The sequence below is a fragment of the Nilaparvata lugens genome, chromosome 13 (assembly GCF_014356525.2).
Source record: "Nilaparvata lugens isolate BPH chromosome 13, ASM1435652v1, whole genome shotgun sequence".
NCBI lineage: Eukaryota > Metazoa > Arthropoda > Insecta > Hemiptera > Delphacidae > Nilaparvata > Nilaparvata lugens.
Genome location: NC_052516.1, coordinates 18528375 through 18552762, shown reverse-complemented (window position 1 = coordinate 18552762; position 24388 = coordinate 18528375). Strand labels below are relative to the sequence as shown.

Sequence of the window (24388 nt, the reverse complement as noted above, 5' to 3'; positions counted from 1 at the left end):
GGAAAGTATGTTTGTATGTTCGACGATAACTTGTCATGTTTACATCAATCCACTTCATTTTTTCAACATTGGTGTATTGTTTGAACCACAATAATAATACAGATCAAGTTTGTTGGCCAACGAATTGACTCACTCCTTCGTCCTCTCCTTGAATATAACAGGATTACATTAAAACTGCATGAGGAAAAATTGTCGTAATTCATCATTACAAATTAGGTGTCAGCTGAATTATCAATCGCTTATAGTCAAGGAATCTAGGATACAATCATTCCATTTCAGATTATTCTACATCGTCCTTAGTCCTATATTCATTGCTTGGAATGACTCAGGTAATTGATAAATCTATGAAATTTCAAATTTATCTCTCTTCACTCTCCACTGCTTTCAATGGAACAACTAACAGAACTTCAGCTGCATTTTAAGCGACTTCTCCAACCCGAGAGCTCTATAGTTGACCGAACGTAGTGAGGTCTATGTTTCAACTAGATTTGCTTTTGTCTGTCTGTATGTAACGCGATTACGGCCAAACGCGTTGATAGAATTCGATGAGATTTGGCAGGAATATTCCTTTTTCAACTGCGCGTCGATGTATACACAAAGTTTTTTGAAATTTTGCATTTTAAAGTAAATATGGAAAGAAAAGGAATTCCTCCATACTTTGATATCACTATCATCTACTTTGAAGATAGGATCAATCAGACTATAGAATTATTCATAATCAATCAGCTGACAAGTGGATTATTCATTGCATGTATTAAGGTGCGTACAGATATACGCGCCGCAAACATGAGCAATTCACTTTTAATCAGCTGACTATATCATCTGTATTTTTACAGAAACGGTAAGATACAGATATAAAAAGCTTGGCATCAGCTAATTAAAAGTGAATTGCTCATGTTCGCGGCGCGTATATCTGTACGCACCTTCACACAGATCATTGTCTGGCCGTGTCCATTTCTATATAAAAGGTAGGGTTTCAATATTTTTTATGATGCGTGCCCATCAATATTCTCACATTTGAAAAACAAGTTTAATTGGTGATTGTAAATAAATGATTACACGAACTGAATAATGCCGAAGAAATTATAATATTCTTGATTGAAAACAAAATTTTAAATAGTTGAGAATTATTTCATCAGATTGAAAGATTATCACGAAACTGGATAAATCATCATATGGGATACAAATTCAAACGTAAACTGAGTTTATTAACGAAAGTGAGTTTCTGATCTTGGAGAAAACAAATAACAGTTTTTAAGAATAAGTTATGATTCAACTGTGAATTAATGTGATTCAACTGAATCAACTAAAACAGGTGACATCAGATACTTATGGATGAAAAAACTGCGTGAGGTCTACTGTTCACAGAACTACTAGTATAAGTTATGTTCAGTAATTGGGATGCTTATTCCACCCGTTCATATATACCTGGTTATCCTTAAAATAATACAGATTCCAGTAGAAAGATGAATTTTACTTTCAAAATAATAGTAAACGTTCCTCTACAATATTGAATATATTCTCTAATAGGTAATTTTCTGAGTAGTAAAAATACTAAAAATCCTTTCGAACAGTAAAAATGATCGACAAAAATTAATAGTATTCTAATGTTTGCTAGTTTGATAATGAACTATGATCACAATAGTAGATTAAAGTGACCGGATAATTGATGACAACATGCTCACTGTTCCTGAAAATATGAAACAACCAATAAATCCCTTTCCCTCTATCCCTATCTATCCCTAACACAGAACATCCATTCCCTGCGATTGCATACAGTTGCCAGTACATGCGAGTTTAGTGGCTTCGACCTATCCCTACTGTCTATTCCCTATCATTAATCTCAATTGCAGTGCTAGCTAGCAATTCGCCAGAAGACAGCCTGTGATTTACATATAAATCACCTCATAACCCACCAAACTACAATGCAACTTCACCATTTGTATCGATTGCCTATTGTGTAGTTGAGAAGTTGATATTGTGGTAATTATTCATATTGAATAGATGAAATAAATTTATTCATACATTGATAGATACAATATCATTCTCAACTATGAATGATTGGGAGAGGAACAACAGGCTTTAAGCCCAAAACTGGTACTTTCCAAATTTAGATATAAATTGTCCAAAAATAGGTTATGTTTACACTTCTTGATTTTTGTCCAATTTTGAGACTAAATTGTCGAAAAACACATAGGCTATATTATTGAAAGTTGTCTTTCTAACTTTCAATGAAATCTGTGCATCAGATATTGTCAATGGTAACAACCAAAACCAGTCTTTCTAACTTTCAATAAAATCGATGGTTTTTAACAATTTCTTAGTCTTTTGATTCAATATGTATCGATTGCAATAGATTCTATTGAGAACTAGCAGCTAACCCGTGCTCCGCAAGGGTCTAATTAAAAACTTGACATACTGAAAACTGTACCTACTGGAATATTGAAGAATTTTAAATAGGCCTATAACCATCCTCTGTGAAATGAGAATCTAAATGCGAAATTTCAAGTTAATCAGTTGAGTAGTTGAGACGTGATGATGCGTCATTCGTGATCTTCCTATCCAGTACGTGTATAAACTAGTTCTTTCCTTTATTATATTAGCCTATAGATGAGCTATATTAAAAATGAGCTCAATTTAAAATTGAGTTTTAACCTTCTTTAACCTCAAAACTGTTCCAGCAATCAGATTTTCAACTTAAATATGAGTAACGCTAGTTCGCCTCCATGGTGCACATTGGGTAACACTAAGTGCCGATTGCACAGTCACAGTTTAAACTAAATTTCATTTTAAACTGGATTGAATCCGTGTCAATCGTGTCTCGTTTGTTATAATGTGTTCCATTTTGAGTTTAAGCCACCAGCTGATTTAATTTCGTTTAAGTTTTGACTGTGCAATCGTCCCTAAATGGACTAGCAAATAATGGCGGTCAGACTAACTTATGTTCTCCTTTTTGGAAATATACAGTGTATATCTAAACATTTGAGACTCATGAGCTATATATTTGTTGTGTATCTGCCATACGCTTAATAATAATAATATAGATGAGCCATGATAGACTTATTGGATTTGTGTGTGGACACATCTTAATGTGTCCTGTAATATTATATTCTCAGAAATCTGAACAGTTCTCATCGAATATTTTTGATCCCCTATCAGACATTGAAGAGACTTATGATGAAACATTCATTCCAATGTGTGCCGAAGCACAGTCACTCATATTTTTAAACATATTATTTGTCCAACTTCCATCAATGATTTGATTTCCAATAAAACATTGGAAAGATATGTGATGAATAATTCTCTCAATGTGTTCTATGACATTCATTTATAATATGGTCATGAATTACATTTTTTTTGTTACGGCCACTCTTAAATAGAAAGAAATAAAATTCCAAGCACCTTTTTTTCAAAATTGTTCACTTACGACAAAGTAGATTGTTTATGACAAATTGTTTTTTCTTCTAAATTGCCGAAATATATTGGAACAGTTTCAAAAAAGGGTACTTGAGCTGTTTTTACACCAAAGTTATTAACAAAATGTTAATTTCTCGGTCCTTATAGATTCTATTAGATTGAACATAACTTATCATACATTTGATGATCATAAGTGTTTGTCAAGCTCCGTTCAATGTAATAGAATATATAAGGACGGAAAAATAAACATTCTGTTTGTAACTTTGGTGTAAACGCAGCTTTAGATTTGTATTTCTTTCTATGGTCATAAATGATACAACATCTATCTATCAAACATTTGATTCCCAATTGTACGTTAACCAGATAGAAAATAATGTCCAATGTATTCATAGCACAGTCTTCTATTTGTCATAGATATTTGATAAACTTTTATCAGATATTTGATTCCCTATTAGTCTCAATATAGAAGTAGTAGTACTGCACTACTAAAAATATGTGTTCTACATTGAAGATAATATTGTGTTGTACTATTACAGAAGTACCTAGAAAATAGTTGTAGTTGAGTATGTTCAACACTACAGTTTGAAAATACAAGGACTGAAGTAACTACATGACTGATTATTAATACAATAGAACTAATTTTCGATCAACAAAAATAATGAAGAACCTAATCACAGCAGCCACAAAGTAATCAAGTATTTTAGCAAGTTGAGATCAATTGAATCCAATTGTAAAGTTGAAACAGGTGTGATTCAAACAACAAAAAGAGAATTCCTATAGTTTTCGTTGCTGGGGAAAATCACATCTGTCCTGAATATTGCATTGAACCCGTCAATGTTTACATAAACAATATTTGTTCATAAAGTTTATAGCCTATCAGTTGATTTTCTCCTAAAATGAACTATCGGTTCCGACTGACGTGTGAAGCCGTGTCCACACTGAACAAATGTTCGACAAACATGTTTGTTGGAATAGTTTGGGCAAATTTTATTATGTTTGACAAACAATGTTTGCCCGTCGCCAGTGTGGACGCGTCACCAGACAAAATATTTGTGAGGAGAACAGGTTTTATGTTTCACAGCTGTCAACACTGAAAATGTTTGAAAAAACAGTAATTTTTTTTGACAAATAATGATTGTCCAAACTTTTAAAATGTTTGTCCCTGAGCTCCTCAACAAACATGTTTGCCGAACATGTATGTCGTACATATTTGTTCAGTGTAGACATGGCTTAAGAGTCGTAAATCTTTGATAGGTGGACATATTGATCCGATGTAAACCAAATGAACGAGTACCGGTATAATGTAAACTAGAAATTACAAATTCAAAGACTGCAAAGTGAACTCATGAATCTCCAAATGATAATCTACTTTTCACAAAACACAATCAAATGTTGTATCAAGTCTATTCTAATCTTGATACTAGAAATACAAATACTGCAGAGAATTTGTTTTTAAAACTTTTCAACTATTTTTAGAATCAACTACAATCTAAAACTCAATTTTTGAAACTATTCTCAAACTAAACAAGATTTACCGCTCAATTTCCCAAATCTCAATTAGAATTCACTACACAAACTAATCTCTAAACAAACTTTTGAACATAATAATGCTTCAAATTCACAGTTTGAGGATCCAATATTGGAACCCTATTGTTCTAAGTGATTAGTTATTTTGAAAATTCAAAAATAATCTTTGAAACATCACCAATATAACCGGTACACAACACGTGATCAACTTTTTCAAACTTCACGAATCTCCCCGGAGTTTCTCGTCGAAGAGTCAAAAAGCGACTGAAGCCTGAAGAGAAACCGACCTCTGCGCGTTACGAGGAAAACTCGCCACTGCGCATGCGCGGGAATTTCCCGAACAAAGCCACTGTCAGACTGGATGACAGGCTTTATCATCGGTTGGTTAGCACACTACAAACTGATAATGGAAGAGAACTGTATGCCAAGTGATAAATAATTTATCTGCAGCCACCAATGCTGCCTGCAGATATCAAGTTTGATAATATAACGCCGTCAATATGTCTGTCTCTGTCTGTAGTTGGGTATCGGCAATGTATTTGTTTTATGTATCTGTCTATAGTTGGGTGCCGTCAATATGATGTGTATCCCTGTCTATTGTTGGTGATATAACGTCGTCAATATGTCTATCCCTGTCTATAATTTGGTGAAGCCATTATACTTATATCTGTCTATAGTTTGGTGTTGATATGTCTGTCTCTATCTTTAGTTTAGCTCCGTCAATATTTCTGTATTACTTATATCTGTCTATAGTTTGGTGTCAATATGCCTGTCTCTATCTTTAGTTTGACTCCATCAATATTTCTGTCTCTGTCTGTAGCTGGATGACAGCTTACAAAAGGTAGGATGACAATGTTTGGGAAGTTTCGGTGGCTTGTGAACGGATGATATTATTTGGCGATATTTTGATTGCGAGCATGATTTTCGAAAGTCAATAATTATTGTGAGATAATGATCTCCATTTATTTAAAAATATACTCATATCGTAAAAGTTTAAACACACTACTTTGCTATTATAATATATTCTTTAGCTGGGGTTCATGTCGAAATAAACTCTAGGCTTGGGCGTGGGAAATGAGAGGAATGATGATGTGATGAGTAGATTTAACTCTAAAGTTCACGGAGATTGTTTACTAAGAAATTTAAAGCAATTGAATTCAAACAACGTCAGCTTCCTCTCTTTAGAAGCCTAAGAATGTAAGCTTATGGTAGAGATTCGAAGTGGAATTCATTCACCAAGGTAATACAGTACAAAAGAGAATAAGAAATATATAAAATACAAAGCATATTAGTAATTCCCCCCGGCCCGGGCAAGATATTTATGTCGGGCCACTCCCGTGTTTCGGATGGATACGTTAAGTTGTCGGTCCCGGCTGCATAAAAAGCAGTCGTTAGGTCATGTCAGAGGCCCTGAAATTGATCAGATTTCAGACCTGAAAACTCTGACACCAGACCTGAGCAAGCCAGGTCACTCGATATTATTATTACTATAATTATTATAGTAATTCCCCATTAGTGATCTTTCAGAAACATCAAGAACATAGTAAAATTCAATAACAGAATTGAAATTACACATTCCTTCTCTTTCATAGATTGTGAGATCTACGGGAGATTTGAGTAGTCTATAAAGCTGCGTTTACACCAAAGTTGATAACAAAATGTTTATTTTTCCGTCCTTATAGATTCTATTAGATTAAACGGAGCTTGACAAACACATACGCACATAATGTGTATGGTAAGTTATGTTCAATCTAATAGAATCTATAAAGATGGAAAAATAGAAATTTTGTTATCAACTTTGGTGTAAACAAAGCTTAACGTACGACCTGTTATATACAATCTATACTAGAAAAATAATAATTGAACCTGAATATTCCAGGCTTACTTTACTCTTCAGATATGGAGGAATTTATATCAATAAAAACGAATGAAAAATAATTTGAGAAATTCTATTGAAAAAATTGAACCTCAATTCCAAACAACAGTAAAATTCAATGAAACCTCATTTACATTGCTTCATTATCAAGCATTGTTCAAGCTGTTATTTGAACTAATTTTCCACTGGAATCAATTGAATTGAGCAGGAATCCATTACATGTTTTCAATGTAAAATAAACAAAAAGTTCAATAGCATTGCTTAGTTTTGAATTATTCTCATATTATACGAGATGTGAATTTATTCGGGATAATTTGCTGGATGCATGGACTATTTTTGAGTGGCCTCTTCTCGATTGGATTTCAATTGCTGGCATAGAAAAGGAAAAACGCAAGAAACCCACAATCATTTATATAATATTGATCTGACTCTATGATCCTCCATGTTGAGAAAATCCGTTGAATATCCATCCAATTTCACGCAATAATAATCTCACTACAGTGAAATCCAGCTCATTCTGTCAGCATTCCTCATAAACGACATCAAAGCCTCCCATTCAACTAATGCTGACAGTTTAAAGTGAATCCCACTCCACCCCAACAGAACTCTACCACTCTGATAAAACTCGAGGGACGTCTAGAAAATTCCCTCATGCATGAAACAATAGGGAAAACACTATTTTCCTACTGGAAAATTTCCTCGTCAAAAAAATTCTAACCGAGAAATTTTCCTTGCAATATTATAGCTAGCTTATCGGTTATAAATTATTTTATAACACTGTTATGAAATGAGGTTTCCACAGAATCTATTTTCAATGCAGAGCCTCTCATCTATATGTATGGATAACAAGGTGAACTCTGTTTAGCTGAAGATAAAATGATACATAGCACAAGGTTACCTTATATTTTCTCCCCATCATTTTTATGATGTACTTATTGCATGAATCAATAAAGTATGAATCGATAAAGAATAATATATTAATAATTGCAGGAAGGTGGGAAGGTACGAAGATAGGAAGTCCCCACCTATATTATTTCAATAATTGAGTAATATTTCAATGATTTCAGGAAGGTAGGAAGGCAGAATAAAAGAACGTTTTTCATATTTTAAAACCAACATCAGATTAGTGAAAAAAACTAGCTTCGTTCCTTAATTATCGCCACTACCTCTACCATAAAATCAACGCGTTCTGAAAATTGCTTTCAGATGATAATCTTGATGAAACAATGTTGTTAATAACTCCATTAATAGAATACCACAATCGTCATAATCCTTCACAAATTATCACATTTTGGTTCCACCAAACAAACAATTACTGCCGGTTGCACAAGAGTCGGTTAAATTTTAATATGATTAATTCCACAAGAACCAATCAGAGAAGCCGTTTTCTCAAAAACGCCTTCTTTGATTGGTTCTTGTGAACTTAATATCGATTAAAATTTAACCGGCTGTTGTGCAACCGGGCCTTATTATTGTATTCTATAATGCTCACTTGAGTATGACAAAAAAACAAAGGAGTCAAACTAATCTAGAAGTTCAAAGTAATGTTCAACTTGGAGAAGATCAACTTTTAATCTGAAAGTTCAACTCATGTATATTTCAATTAATGTTGCTCTTAGTATAGTTAATGATATTAAAGTGGATATACTTGCGATTATTGAACAATTATATTCCGATTGATCCATTGAATCATCAATAAGAGACATGTCAAGTGGGACTTGGGAATGGAAAAAGGATAGAATTTACTGCTTTGTAATATGACATACAAGGATGGCAAACCAATGTTGATCGGTTGCTGACTTTTTAAAATGGATCTCACATCACTGAATGTGACCATGTAAATTTATTGATCTTTTTATTTATTAATCCATAAATTCATTTGATAGGAAATAAGAGAAAAAATAACATCTTTTCAACCTAAAAAAATAACTGCAGACAGAAATATCTCAATGGAGGATGCCCACATCAATAGCATATTCTAGTTGAATATAGCAACACCATACACGAAATAAACAGACCTCTCAGAACATGTAACAAACTTAATATGTTATTCATTCATTCAATTTCTTAGGATATCCCAGGATGATACTTCAGCTTCTCTGCTAAAACCCTCAGGACTATACCAATCCATAAATGTCAGCATAATCTATAATATGTTCTACCTTCATTTATTGAAGACGTGACGTAATACTGTGAATGCATTCTCCAGATGGAATTGAATGAAACATTGTATTTGTTTAAAAAAAATCGTCATATCGCATCGCATTTGGTTATATCAAATACTAGCCGTCAGGCTCGCTTCGCTCGCCTTATCCGTCTAGCCAGGGGCTCCGCCCCCTGATCTTCCAAAAATGAGATCAGCGGGCTCGCTTGCATTTTTCATTTGAGCATGCTTCATTCTATCAGAAAGTCACAGTACTTCCTTGCTCGATTCAATCACCGATTAATTTTAATTATTTAGTGCGGGGTGGAAAACTTCGTTAGGATATTATGAGAATTATTGTACTTCAGTGTAGCCTTTAAAATTGTCCCACCTCAGCTAGACCTGTGTACTGAATTTTTGAATATATTTCCTTCTAACACATTATTACACCCTCGCTGAGCTTCTGTAGTAAATTTGGACAATTTCTGTTCGTTTGTTCTCGATAAAGCTGAGAAAACGCTGGAAAAACGCAGATTTTGGGCGTATCTTTGGAGATTTTTCCAAATCCGTTCTTTGTGCGCCTCTAAAGGGCCAACTGAACATACCCACCAGATTTGAACGTTTTTGGTCCGGTAGATTTTTAGTTCTGCGAGTGAGTGAGTGAGTTAGTCAGTCAGTCAGTGAGTGAGTGCCATTTCGCTTTTATATATATATATATATATATATATATATAGATTGTGTAATGATTGTGTACTATCTAATATTGTAAATACACTCCTGGAAAAAAATGCGCTACTCACTTATTCAAATTGGGAACTAAATTATTGATTAATGATCAATTTGATTATTTCTTGAGAAATTGTAGAAATCAAGAAAAATGAAAAATGAGTAGAACAACATAAGAGAAAAAAGTTGAGTGAAGAAATCTTGAAGCTCCAAGTTCAAATAAATTTTACCCTTATTTGTAGGCTAATACTCTTCACATCTTGTGATAAAGTAAAAATATTATTGAATTTATCAGTAGTAATACTCATCCATTAGAGATTAGAGAATCTTCGCCTCTGGTTGCGAATCTATACTGTACGAACAATAAATTTTACCTTAATTAAATGACGGTTTAATACCACGAGAATCAATGCGAAAAACAGATGATCTTTTCATCATCAGTTAATCACGGTTAAACTCAATAGACGTTCGTGCAACCGAGAGTAAGATCAGAAAATAGTACATATCGCAGGTTTCAAACTATCTTTACTGACAAGGAATAGGCTTACATAGATCTATGAAAAATATTGAATATTAAGCTTAATATTTGAATAGTTAAATATGAATCGTAGTGATTCTTCAGAAAGGAATAATAAGTGTAAACATAACCTATTTTTGTATCTAAATTTGGGAAGGAACAGTTTTGGGCTTTGAGCCTGTTGTTCCCTCCACAATCATTCATAGTTGAAAATGATTATTGTATCTATCAATGTATAGATAAATAAATAAATAATATCATATTCAAAATTATTTCTATGAACCTCATCTGTGTTTGTCTCATATTTATTGAACGATGTAAAATAGAAAACATGAGATATATCCAATAGAATCCCTTTTTCAACAGGTGACATTCACTTCAAACCGTCAGCAACCCCTATCAATAGAATCAGTGCTCCCCATTGAACCAATGCTGTCACTTTGTAGTGAATATCACTATATTATTTCTTCCGTGACAAACCCCAATGACACAATTCAAAGTAAAGGCGCAAAATTGAAGTTATTGCACAACGTCTTGTTTCGAATTCAATCGATGGAATGAGAAAGGGTGACTGTTCATCCATATTTGATGTCAGAGTTCGGTTATTACATAAAATATAGAATGACAAGACATGCAAAGTCTTCGAGAACGAGACATTGCTTCAACAGATATTTATTTTGTATGGTATCTCTGTTTCATATTGATTCTACCATAGAGAAACGATAGCTCAAGTAGATATCCCATGGTATAGAGGGCGTTTATGTTGCAACGTTTACTGTTACCCCAAGCCGATAGTTCACGTAGTTCTTTCCCATGCAGGTGTGTGACGCTGGAAGTCTCTCAAATTGTGCCGTTCATACACTCTCACCCCAACAAAACAGTAAAAATTGACAATAACCGACTGTAATCGACTTGGGATAACATTAAAAGTTGCGACATAAATTCCCTATACCATGGGATATCTACTTACGCTATTGTTTCTCTATGATTCTACGTACAAGTGAAGTAGAAATAGTGGGAGAGTTATTTATTGTATGAGCTATAGTGGTTTGAACATAGCTTACAGATTTTTGTTGTGATTATTGCCACTTGAAAATGACATGAAATCCGTACTTGAAACATGATTTAGTTTTAAAAGAAAAACAGAGATTTATTGAATTCAATAAATTTAAATCAATTACTTTAATTCAATCAATTTATATTTATTCAATTCAAAAACGATCAAGTAGTCTTGGATAAAAAAATGAATAGATGGATCATCTACTTTCCTCTCAAAATAGAATACAGAAGAATAGCATGAAACACTCATGAGATTTATAGATAGAGATAGAGTTGATACTGGTCTACTGGTTCGTGTACTTCTTAATTTTTATTTAGTCTCCAATATTTGATGTGGAAACTTACCACTAATGTTTTAAAACATTAGTCCACGTCCACGGTTGTGGACTGAACAACCATAGTCAAATTTAGTTTCTCTAGTGTCAGAATTGGATGAATTGAAAATATAAATGTTATTAACGAGAAATACTGTCAGTTCGCAGTGATGATCGCTATGCTATAAAAGAAAAAGCTAATGACGTGTTCAGCCGTAGTCCATAGATATTTCGAATTCAAAACATTTTGAAGAGAAAAAATGAATGAAAATAAATGAATCTCTAATAATGTAGCTTTCCACTTCCAAATCACCATTATACAAGACTTGACCTATTTCGGACAATGTGTGACCTTATCTGAATTTGGGAGAGAAATAGCACAAGCTTACCTTATTTAATTTTTCTCTCCCTAATATTTTTATGATGTACTTATTGTATGAACAATAAAGAATAAAGAATAATAAACTATGCTTGAATCAAATTCCCACTTTTAAAAACTGCCAGGGATGAACAACTCGATTATTTTCATTATCAGGGACTGAACTATAAAAGAAAAAGTCCATGGATATCCGAATTTAGAAAATTTTGGAACAAGAAATGCATAGAAATAAATTACTCTCTTATTATGTAGCTTTCTACTCTCCAATCACCATTGGTGATATGGTTGAGATTTTCACTTAACTGGTTGAAGTTTCAGATTTCAACTTAGAAAACGTCTCAGGTTTTGAAACTATCATACTATTATCAGGGGAATCCCGGGTTCTATTGGATCTGATATAATGGTAGAAGGGTAGAACCATGGAATTTTTCATAAATCAACAAAATTTCGCAGCACTGAATACTACCAGAGAGTATTGATAGTTTAGTTATTTTATGTTACCACCTATTAAAAATCTTATCAACTCCGTAACAGACACGATGGTTAGTGTCCCTACTCTAAATTAACCACAAAAAAGCCTCACATTGAGGGTGGACGGGAATCAAGTTTAATAATCGACATTGACAGACATAAAAGGGTGAGGGAGGCTCTGAAAAAATTATTCCCACAAGAGGCGTCTCTTATAATATATTCAAATACCCTTTGACAAGCAGGAGGCATGAAGGTTTTCAACGATGTGCTTCTATCATGTCACATCGATCTAGAATAAAATATTCTAGAAGCCTGTGACGTCACTATGCAATAAGAAGGGAAATGAAGGTGATTTTAAACGGAAAGAAGTAAATTAATGAATCAATTATATTAATTAGAGAAACTCAATAATAGTAATATTGTGATTGATAATAGTAAATTGATCGATTAGATTTGAGAAAACACATTGGTTCTTCGAGAGGAATATTCTAATGCATTTCTATTGAATCAAATCTAATAGTGAAGTTGTGTTTTTTCTGGCTCAAAAATTTGCAAAATCACTCAAACACGTCTAATTAGTAATTCGAGTGTAATATTTTTGTTTTGATTAGTTTTCAAAGATCAAAATTTGGCAGTTTTAGTTTATTCATTAGTTTTGAAGTGAAAATTGGACTGAAGTGAGAAGTGAAATATTATAATAACATCATTCTTTTTCGTAACTTTCATTCATCAAAATTTGGGAGAAATTCAGTTTTGGGCTTTGCCTGTTAACTTCTCCCAATCACATTATATTGCGTTAATGATTGTGATTTGTGATTGTCACTAGAAGAAATAAATAACTAAATAAATATTGAGTATTCTTTAAAGTAAAATGTAGCCTATATTTTGGAAATGCTACTGTTTATAAAATTTGGGAAGAGAGCAATAATTTTGGTCTGAGCCTGTTGCTCTTACCCAATCATAGCTAGAATACAGAATCTGACACCAAAGAGAAACCACACAATGTATGTATACTCATTCTTGGTCTATCAAAAACTGAAAAAATCGTATTCAGTTCCCCTTAAATCAAAAATGTTATCCATGAACAGCCCTTGTGAAAAGGGCCACACCTCCACACATTCAACCCTGATGTACATGTCAGCATAAATTTACCAAGAAGACGCTGAATAACTTGAAGGGTGGGCTCGTAATTTTATTGACAACATTACATTCTTATCTTGAAGAACTGTCGAAAGAACCGTGAAAAAAACCTAAAAAGGAAAATCGTAGTAGTAAGGTGAAGAATCTTTATTATTGAGAGTGTGTACACACAGAGAGTGGTCAGGCGTTCCTAGTTCTGCGTCATTTCTATTGACAAAATGGTGGCGGTCAAATAATACGAGTGTTCTAGTTGGATTTCTCAATAATTGAGGAAAACTTGAGGAGAAAGAGATACTATTAGACAGAGAGCTAGTGTCTGTAGCTTTAGTATCGATTCAATTATACCATGAGCGTCTCTCCCTTGATTGATTGATGCATACAATAAATACAGGATGATTCAAAAAGTGCTTTACAACTTTGAAAATTCATATAAATCTTATTAAACAAGGTACAGAGCTGGTTTTGGTGTTATTTAAAGGAAAACACTTCAAGTTTTTTTACCTTAAACTAAATAAAATATGTTCTATGTGACTTCCGTTGGTTATCCTGCAGACATCCAATCGATAGTCGATTTCTTCCCAGACTCGCACTAGCATTTCAGGTGTAACTTGCTCAACAGCAGCGCAAAACTTTGCTCTAATTGATAAATTGATAAATTATTTATTAATTTTTGAGAAAACATAACAACAGGTCAATGTAACTTACTGAGCGCGAGGTCTACTGTTCACAGAACTACTAGTGATAATTTTTATTAATTTTGAAACAGTACAATAGCTGATCCTAAGTTCAGGTAGAGTGGCTGGCAAAGGAGGTAAGTACACCATATCTCTTATGAAACCCCACAAGAAAAAATCCAGCGGTGTTAGGTCTGGGGAGCGATTAGCGCATTACGACCAATCCACTGATATGAATCAATCAATCAATCAATCATTTATTTCTTTCCAAAACATACATGAAAATGTACATGAAAAAGTCAAAAATTAACTTAAAGCTGAAGAGAAATTAGTGACTGTATAAAATTCATTTTTTTACAGTAAACTCGTCTATACTGTAGCATGCTAAATCCATCAAATATGCTCTCAGCAATTCCTTAAATTTTGATCTATCAGGTTCATGTCTCATGCAACCTGGGAGACAACCAATAAATTTTATTCCCATGTACGTTGGACTTTGTTTATATTTTTCCTTATTGTGTTTCTTTATTGTAAAATTATTTTTATTTCTTGTGTTGTAATTATGTATATCTAATTGCCGTGGGAATCTAGATTCGTTAGTTTTTATATATAATATTGTCCTATAAATGTACAGGCTGTACACCGTCATGAACTTCAGCTTACTGAAGGATGGCTTGCATGATCGCTCTCTATCAAGATTTAGAATTATTCTTATTGCTTCTTTTTGTAATAGGAGTATTTTATTTAAGTTTGAGATGCTTGTTCCTCCATATATTTCAACTCCATATGAAATGTGGGAGTGGATCATTGCAAAGTACACTGCTTTTCGTTTCATTGCAACGTTTCTAAGTTCGAAATTTTTGCTGGTCGTCTCAGCAAGAAAATTCCTGAGCTTAATTTTTTACATATTTTTTGAATGTGAAGGACCAACTAAGTGTGTTTTCAAGATATAGACCTAAAATTTTGATTTCTTCCTTATTATTTACGGAATAAGTTGTTTTACCTCTGAATTTCTACAAGTAAAATGGAGGAACTTTGTTTTGTTATCATTAAGTAGCAGATGTCTATGATTTAGGTACTTTTTAGTTAATGATATAGAATTGTTACATTTAATTTCTGTTGTGTTCCAGTCCTTATCAGCAATGCACATAGCTGACCGTCAGCGGTCATTAAGAGAATCCCGGACGACAGTCGGTAAGTGTCGTGGTGCGCCATCTTGCATAAAGAAAACTTTGCATTCTCGGTTATCTTCATCGATCTGTGGTATCAAAATTTTTTGCAACATATCAAGGTACACTATGCCGTTAGTGCGAGTTGCCGTACTATGCTAGTGCGAGTCTGGAAAGACATCGATGGGATGTTCGCAGGATAACCAACGGAAGTCACATAGAACATCTTTAGTTTAAGGTAAAACTTTAAACTTGAAGTGTTTTCTTCAATACAACACCAAAACCATCTGTGTACATTGTTTAATAAGATTTATATGAATTTTCAAAGTTGTAAAGTACTTTTTGAATCACCCGGTACATCATCAAAATGATAGGAAGAGAAAAAATAAGGTAAACCTTGTTAAATTTGAATTAAAGATTTCAGAATTATTTCAGCTTCCATGTCATTCAAATAAATTTTTCAAAACCACGTAATTCGGCACGATTTTCTGCTAAATGTGACTTCAGTCCCTCAAAGACTTGTTTCAGTGTAAGAATTATACTTATGATAACTATCTCTTTTCTGTATAGGGCTACTTTTATAGAAATAGAAAGTAAAAGATAAATCTTGGTACCCTTTTTGAAAATATTTTATTTAGTGATTAAGGTTTATTTAGGGTACTAAGATTTTTATTTTTCTTTCTATTTTTATGATAACTACTACATGATCAAAACTGCATGATATTATAATGATAGCAATGTTATGATTGTTAAGTTCAGGCATCATGTAAATTGAAAAAATGCCTTTGTCTCTTTTTCTAGCACCTTGTCTTAGGTTGTGAACTATTTAACCTGAGAGTTTAATTTTTGTAATGAGTATTCCAACGCGTTAGTTCAACCTTTATATTGATAGAATCAATATTAAATCTATCAATGAATTTCAATGGGAAATCAATCAATTCCATTGATTCAAGAGAATCACTGATCCCAGTTAAGATCATGAGAATTCTAATTTTTGTAATGAATATTCTAACGCGTTAGTTCAACTTTTATATTGATAGAATCAATATTAAATCCATCAATGAACTTCAATGGAAAATCAATCAATTTCATTGATTCATGAGAATCACTGATCCCAGTTAAGATCATGAGAATTCTAATTTTTGTAATGAATATTCCAACGCGTTAGTTCAACCTTTATGTTGATAGAATCAATATTAAATTCATCAATAAATTTCAATGAGAAATCAATCAATTTCATTGATTCTCATGAATCAATCCCAGTTAAGTGCATCATCCTATATACATAAAATTATCAGTACAAGTTTCCTAAAGAATAATGTTGTCAACACAATATTGATAAGTACTGGAAATATAAATACTCGTGTATCTAATTATATTTATTGCAATCTAGACTTCACTTCAGTCTTCACATGGTAGCTTTACTCTACAGTAAAGCTACATTACTTGTTTCAGATGGACACGTTAAGCCGAAGGTCTCGGCTGCCTGAAAAAACAGTCTTGAGGCCGTCTGAAATTGATCAGGTGCGACCTGGAAACTCCAGACCTGATCCAGCCAGGTCACTCGATATTATAATCCACTTTACAGTTCAGCCAAGATTTATTACAAGTATTACATAAATAAGAAGAAGTATTACATTAATAAAATGGGGTACAGAAATAAAAATACAAAACAGGAGTTTCAATCTGTACCATTTTTTCCACGAATTTTCCTCTGAAAATCAACATTCCTCCTATTTCCACTTCTCTATTTTTCCAAGTTTAGGATAAAAGCCGAGTAAAGTGCTGTTTATTCTTTAATGGAGCCTAAAAGCAATGCATTTTTCTTCTCATCACCTTTCCTCTTCAACCTATCTTCTCATTCTCTTCTCTCTTTATCCTTTTTTTTTGCATCTTTCCTTTCATATATCATATATTCCTCACCATATACGTTTTGTTAACTCATGTGAAACCTTCCTACTTCTCTATTGGTCTATAGATGACCTCAGAGTTCTTCTTCTTCTTCTTCTTCTTCTTCTTCTCTTCTTCTTCTTCTTCTTCTTCTTCTTCTTCTTCTTCTTCTTCTTCTTCTTCTTCTTCTTCTTCTTCTCTTCTTCTTCTTCTTCTTCTTCCTTCTTCTTTCTTCTTCTTCTTCTTCTTCTTCTTCTCCTCTTATTTTTATTCCTATGAGGACGAGAATGTTGCAAGAGTTCTCCCTCTTCCTCCTCTTTTCCATTCTTCCTACTTCTTTTTTCCCTCTTTACTCCTCTTTTTTCCTCTTTCTTCCTCCATTTTCGGTTTTTCAACCTTCTCAACCCTTCTCTTCCTCTATTAGGACGAAAATGACCTAAAAATAAACGGAATTCTGTAATAAAGTCAGCGGAGGACTGTCATCTGGTATGTTAATTGCAATTTCCAGCAAGCGTCTTCAAAGCAAAAAGTAATTTTAATGAGAATTTTCCATTTTCGCAAGAATTCTCAAGGCTGTCTCACTAGGATTACCTGGGGGATTCTCAGCCTTGAATAAAGTGCTGACTCGCATGTAAGTAAATATCGGATTTTCTTTGAAGAAGATGAAAAATTATTAGATTGTCTGACAAAATATCAAGGGAGTTCATTTTGGACCGATGAAAAATAGCTGATTAGATTATTATTTTGATAATAATCAGTGGAAAAGACAGAAGCAGAATTAAGGAAATATTTTCTTCAGATTATCAAGACAGTATTTCTGCAACGCATTCTCAGGTTCCCGGTCCTTTGTTAGAGAGTTAGTGGGAAGGATATTTTTAATATTCTTTCCGAAGAATGGACATTGATATGTCCAAAGCCTATTTATGTAGATGCATAACAATATATTTATTATCTATAGTTATTATATTACAAATTGCTTTCTCATATCATATACTGTTCAATAATTATTTTCTTAGTCTATATTATGTAAATTCATCTATAATTTTGCTGTATTGTAAGCTATTGTATATAAGTGTATAAGCCAGTATATACTGTAATCTAAAGTACTCAATCAATCAATCAATCAATCAATCCTGAACTTGACATGTTGCATGCCACTTGAGCCTTGCTCAAAAATGTGTGGCTTCACGCAACTGAATTGTAATAAATAAATAAATAAATAATAAATAAAGTATTAAGCAACACAGCTGAAGATGTGGCGCGTTACGTCATAAGCTGAGTACAGACTTTTGCGTTGCGAACACGCACATTTTGCTTTACATCAGCTGAATATAACTGTATTTGTGCAGAAACGGTGAGATACAAATATAATAAGCGTAGCATCAGCTGATGAAAAGTGAAATGCTCGTGTTCGTGGCGCGTAAGGCTGTAACATTTTTAAAATTATAGAGTGTGATTCACTAGAATCGTAATACATTTACAGGTGGCTGAATAATAAAAAAATGATGTAATATTGCTTAGCTCTGTCTGAATAAGCACATATAGAAACTTGTTCTGTTTTGTATATATTTGAAACATTGACCATTAGTTGACAATACATATACATTTAATTCTCTTGACAATAAATATTCTCATGCAAGGGAAGCTTCCCTGTACGCATGGAGGAGTTGCTGCACACCCTAGAAACATGACAATTTCTAGATGACTCCCATTTTTATAAAAAATATATTGTAGACAAGGCGTGCTTAGCTTGCTAAGCTCATATCTATCCATAAAACCATACAGACGTCCTATATGAGGGAACATTATTCAATTCAATTCATAATTTGAGAGTAAGAATATTGAGAGAGTTTTTAACGCATATCGAAATTGATTTGAAGTTATTGGATCAAAACAATCCTTTTGAACCACCATATATTTTTGTGTAGATGTGGATGATATTTGTCGATGTATTTGTTCAATGAATCATAGAAGAATCATATGAATGATTGAGGAAGCTACAGCAGGCTAAGCCTGGAACTGTCCTTCATCTAATTTTTGATAGAAATAGTCAAAAACTATAGGAGTGGCCGTAGTCGAGTGGATCAGATGCTGGCTTTATGATTCAGAGGGCCGGGTTCAAATCCCGGCCCGGGCAATATATTTATCTCGGGCCACTCCCGTGTTTCGGATGGACACGTTGAGCCGTCGGTCCCGGCTGCCTAAGAAGCAGTCGTTAGGTCATGTCAGAGGCCCTGAAATTGATCAGGTGCGACCTGAAAACTCTGACACCAGACCTGAGCCAGCCAGGTCACTCGATATTATTATTATTACTAGGTTATGGTCCGAAACTTAATCAATATTGAGATTATCCGTATTGGATAGAATGAATTGGAGTTGTCACCACATATTTATTAAAATATCGAGAATTCCGGTTTAAATCATCACATCATTATCAATCACTGGTGAACAGCAATATTTATAATTATTGTGATTGATTGATTGAGAACTTTATTTATGTAGATTACAATATATACTGGCTTTTACACTCAAATTCAATACATAATTGTGATGAGATATCACAATAAGGTATCTAATGGCAAACAGAAACAATAGCGTAAGTAGATACCCCATGGTATAGGGCGTTTATGTCGCAACTTCTACTATTAACTCAAGCCGATTATTGTCGATTACTGTCGATTATTGACGATCTTTACTGTTTTGGCCGGGTGAGAGTGTATGAACGGCACAATATGAGAGACTACCAGCCTTAAGGCCATTCCACACAGCACGTGGCGTGCGTGGCTGGACGCACGCCACGCCGGCCACGCTAGCCACATGCCAATTCACACCGCCACGACTGTTGCGATGCTATACCGGCCACGTTTCCCGTCAGTATGCAGGAAGATGTCAACTCCGACGGTCCCGTGGTGGATTTTCTTGTGGCTTACCTTGGTTTGATGACTCCAGCAGCAGCAGTAGTAGTGATAATGAGCTGGTTTTATTGTATTCGGTGACAGCACGGGACCAGTGGGTACATCCAATCAATAAAAAAAGGAAGACCTATGGCGAATTCCATCATTTAATGCGCGACCTTGCGGCTGACAATGATAGTATACGTTCTATACGATAGTATACGTCAAGTATACGTTCTGCGCATGCTCGGACCAAAACGTGGCCGGACACGTTTGAAAAGATCGCTCAGAGAGCGAACGGTAGCCACGCGTGGCTAGTATAGCAAGCGTTGCCGCGTGGCCGTGGCTGCTATGTGAATTGCTTCATTTGATTAGCTGGGAAGCGATGTTTTGAAAAGTAGCTAGCGTGCGTCCAGCCACGCACGACACGTGCTGTGTGGAATGGCCTTCTCACATACACAGCTTCACGGGAAAGAACTACGTGGACTATCGGCTTGAGTTAACAATGAAAGTTTCGACAAAAACGCCCTATACCATGGGATATCTACTTACGCAATTGTTTCTCTATGCTAATAGTGACAAACAATGGAATGAAACTTATCAGACACTCTACTTTTGGTTCAAGATGACATGATAATAATATGTAAAAATGTTTCAATGTCACTTACATGAACGAAACTCCTGGGAAAATCTTGGGGATTCATAATATGGTACTGACCTGAAAAGAGCAAGAAAATAATATATGAGCAAAACACAGTATAATCATTGATATTCAACAAATAAGGAATTTACACACATATCATACAAGAAAAATATTCATGTAAAATAAGATAAAGCAAATCAAATCATGTCATTCCTTTTTCATGAGTAACGATTTGAATACATTTCCTGATAGAGCTTCAAGCGGATTCACACGAAGTCACTCTTCTTACACATAAAGTGTTACGTAGTTTAGTTTTTGTCATAGTCATTCAATTTCAGCAGTTTCACATCCATGGAATCAAGCCGGTAAACAGCAGATTGTAGAACAAATAAACATATGATTCTCATTACAGCATACTATACTGTAATAAAATCATATGTTTTCTTCACAGTCGAGTATGTTTCCTAGTTCCGAAATAGGAACAGCCAAACTGGTACAAAAACCGCCTTTTAGCTTTCCAGGAGGAAGTTTTGTCAACTACAATCAAGAAATTCTTGATTCGAAACTTGTAAACTAGGTTATGTTTATAGAATGCATGTAGTAATGTCAGCACAAACAGGTAATGTTTTCTGTTTCTTAATTATTATTTTTTAGATTATGATCACAAGAAATAGTGTGAGTTACTTGGACGTGAATGTCTTTTGCAGTGCTAGAATGAAACTCTAGTCTTCGCTAGCGCCTCGTCTGGAAACATCATTCTCGCCTGCAAAAGGTCCCTTCCCGTCCATGTGACATAAGATACTATTAACATAATACGAGAATGGTCATTATAAAAGGGTCACCAGACCTGTTCAGGATGAATTCTATGCAACCTCAGTAAAGTATCAGTACTCACTAGAAAGTAAAGAGTAGAGAAAAGTGCGTACTATATAAAAATCTGATTGTGATATGATTGAGTATTATTTTTCAATAGTTGGGTAAAATAATAGCTGAGTTGGTATTTTCTTTTTTGTAGCAACACTGACTCAATTTTCTCAGCTCTCTGTTCTCTCTCTCTCGTTTTTCCAATTCAATTATTGATTCTGGTGATATTGATTGCTGGATTTGATGACGCAGCAACAAATGATCGAGACGAGACTCAATCAAGCTGGCAGACTTCAGATGTGCCACAGGGGGATAATAATTTCTGCCAACGGAACGCTATAAGCACCAAATGATATTAGAAAAGGAGAAGTGGCGAGAAAATAGACAAAGATCTAAGAAGAGGAGGAAGTAGAGGAGTTGAATAAGAATAAAGGATCGAGGAAAGAGATATGAGAAGAAAAGGGATTAAAAGAGATTAAGGCCCGGTTGCACAACAGCCAGTTAAATTTCAACCGTGGTAAATTCATGAGAACCAATCAGATAAGCCTCCTTATCAAAAATACCTTGACTGATTGGTTTTCATGAATTTAACCACGGTTAAAGTTTAACTGGGTGTTGTGCAACCGGGCCTTAATCTCGTTTAATCCCTCCTTTTCCCATAAAAACAATCAGTCAGGGTATTTTTGATAAGGCGGTTTATCTGTTTAGTTCTTGTGGAATTGATCACGGTTTAAATATAACCGGATTTTGTGCAACCAGCACTTTGAGACTTAAATATTGAGAGATCGAAAAATAGAAAGGAAGACGGGGAGAGAAAGACAAAATCTTCAAAAGAAAAGAGGATGAAGAGGAGTGAGAGAAGAAAGAAAGGAGAGAGAAGCCTAAAGTAGGAGAAGATGATGAGTGAAGGGGAAAGATGAGAATGATAAAAGACAGAAGAAGAAAGTTGAGAGAGGAAAGAGAAAGACGAGGACGAGGAGAAAGAGGAGCACAGAGAGAGAGAGAGATTGAGAAAGGAAAATACAGGGAAAGAAGAGAGAGAATAAGTAAATAGGATAGTAGATAGACGAGAGGTTGAGAGAGTAAAGTGAGAGGAGATTATAGGTGAAAAAGGAATATAAGAGTAAAGAGAGAGAGAGAGAGTGAGAGAGTGAGAGGAGGTGAAGATGAGAGTAAGGAGAGAGAAGGAAGAAGAAGATGAGAAGAATGGAAAAGATAGGAAGACGAAGGAGAACGAGCTTTCATTGAGAGAGATTGATTATATGCCTTTATTAGGGCGGAGTTAGGACTCCTGGTTCTCTCTGCCAGAGAGAGAGAGAGAGAGAGAGAGAGTGCGAGAGCGAAACAGAGAGTGGAGAATGGACAATACAATGTCAAAACTTTCCTCATCTGGATTTATCCCTTATCTGGGATTCTGGAAGAAATCAAAGGGAACAGGATACTAATGAAAATGTGGGAGGAAATTGATCAAGTTGAGAAAATCGAAGAAGAAGAAGAAGAAGAAGATAAATTATGAGAATGGCAAGACATAGAGAAATAGAAATAGAAAAAATGATGCGATCTAGAAATTATTGTGAAAACTTGGTAGCAATTTTCCAAATGTGTGAGAAGTTGAAACTAGATTTGAAAGAGACAGATGAAGTTGAATAGAAGTAATTAGGATTACATACAATAGTAAAAGAAGGGGGAATGAGGAATAGAAAAGAAAGAAATAAGAGGAAGAACTGAAGAGAATCCTTCAAGTTAAATTGAGACTCAGTCCAAATTTCAGAATTTCTGAGTTTATAAGAAACGCTTGAATAAAATTTGTTGTAGGTTATGTCATAGGATAAAACAATCTTTTAATCTATTATATCTTTTTAATCTATAAGTTGAAGTTTACAATCTATAGGTGAAGTTTCTCTTTCATCTAGTTATGCTGGAAGTGATAGGTAAGGGCTAGACCATAGTAATAATAATAATAATATCGAGTGACCTGGCTGGCTCAGGTCTAGTGTCAGGTCTAGTGTAGGTCTAGTTTTCAGGTCGCAACTGATCAATTTCAGGGCGTCTGACATGACATAACGACTGCTTTTTAGGCAGCGGGGACCGACGGCTTAACGTGTCCATCCGAAACACGGGAGTGGCCCGAGATCAATATATTTAGCCCGGGCCGGGATTGAAACCCGGGCCTCTGAATCATAAAGAGAGTATCTGATCCATTCAGACCTTTCTATAAAGCTTGTTTTAAAATAGCGTTTTTAGAGTCGGTAGGACAGGAAGCTCTTCAATAGGCTGATCGAGAATGGCTGTCCATACAAGTTGATTAAGAAATTAATGAGAAATTGATGGTAAGAGAGAAAAAAAGAAAAGCAAAGAAAGGACAGATGAATAAAAGAAAGCAATAAGTCACAGAAAGTGAAAGATTATTACCGTACGAAATACAGAAAAATGACACAGGAGATAGAGAAAAATAAACAAGAAAAAATAAAACTGGAAATAAATATGTCGAGATACACTTAAATCTGTCAGTATTTTTAGATAGTAGCATTGATGCTCTCCATTCAACTACATCTGACAGTTTTTGATGAATCCCACTTTAGGAGCAAGGCACCTCTTTCCAAAGGGACTACAGACGTCACAGATCAAACTCTTCACGATTATTTCTTTGGGATTCTTACCCTCTCTTTCTTCCACCCGTTCTCC

General features: G+C 34.4%; 1 protein-coding gene across 1 annotated transcript in view; it reads right to left on the bottom strand.

Moving 5' to 3' along the window:
* LOC111044032 (cAMP-specific 3',5'-cyclic phosphodiesterase) overlaps positions 1–24388 on the bottom strand; it is a 435954-nt gene that overhangs the window by 278076 nt on the left and 133490 nt on the right.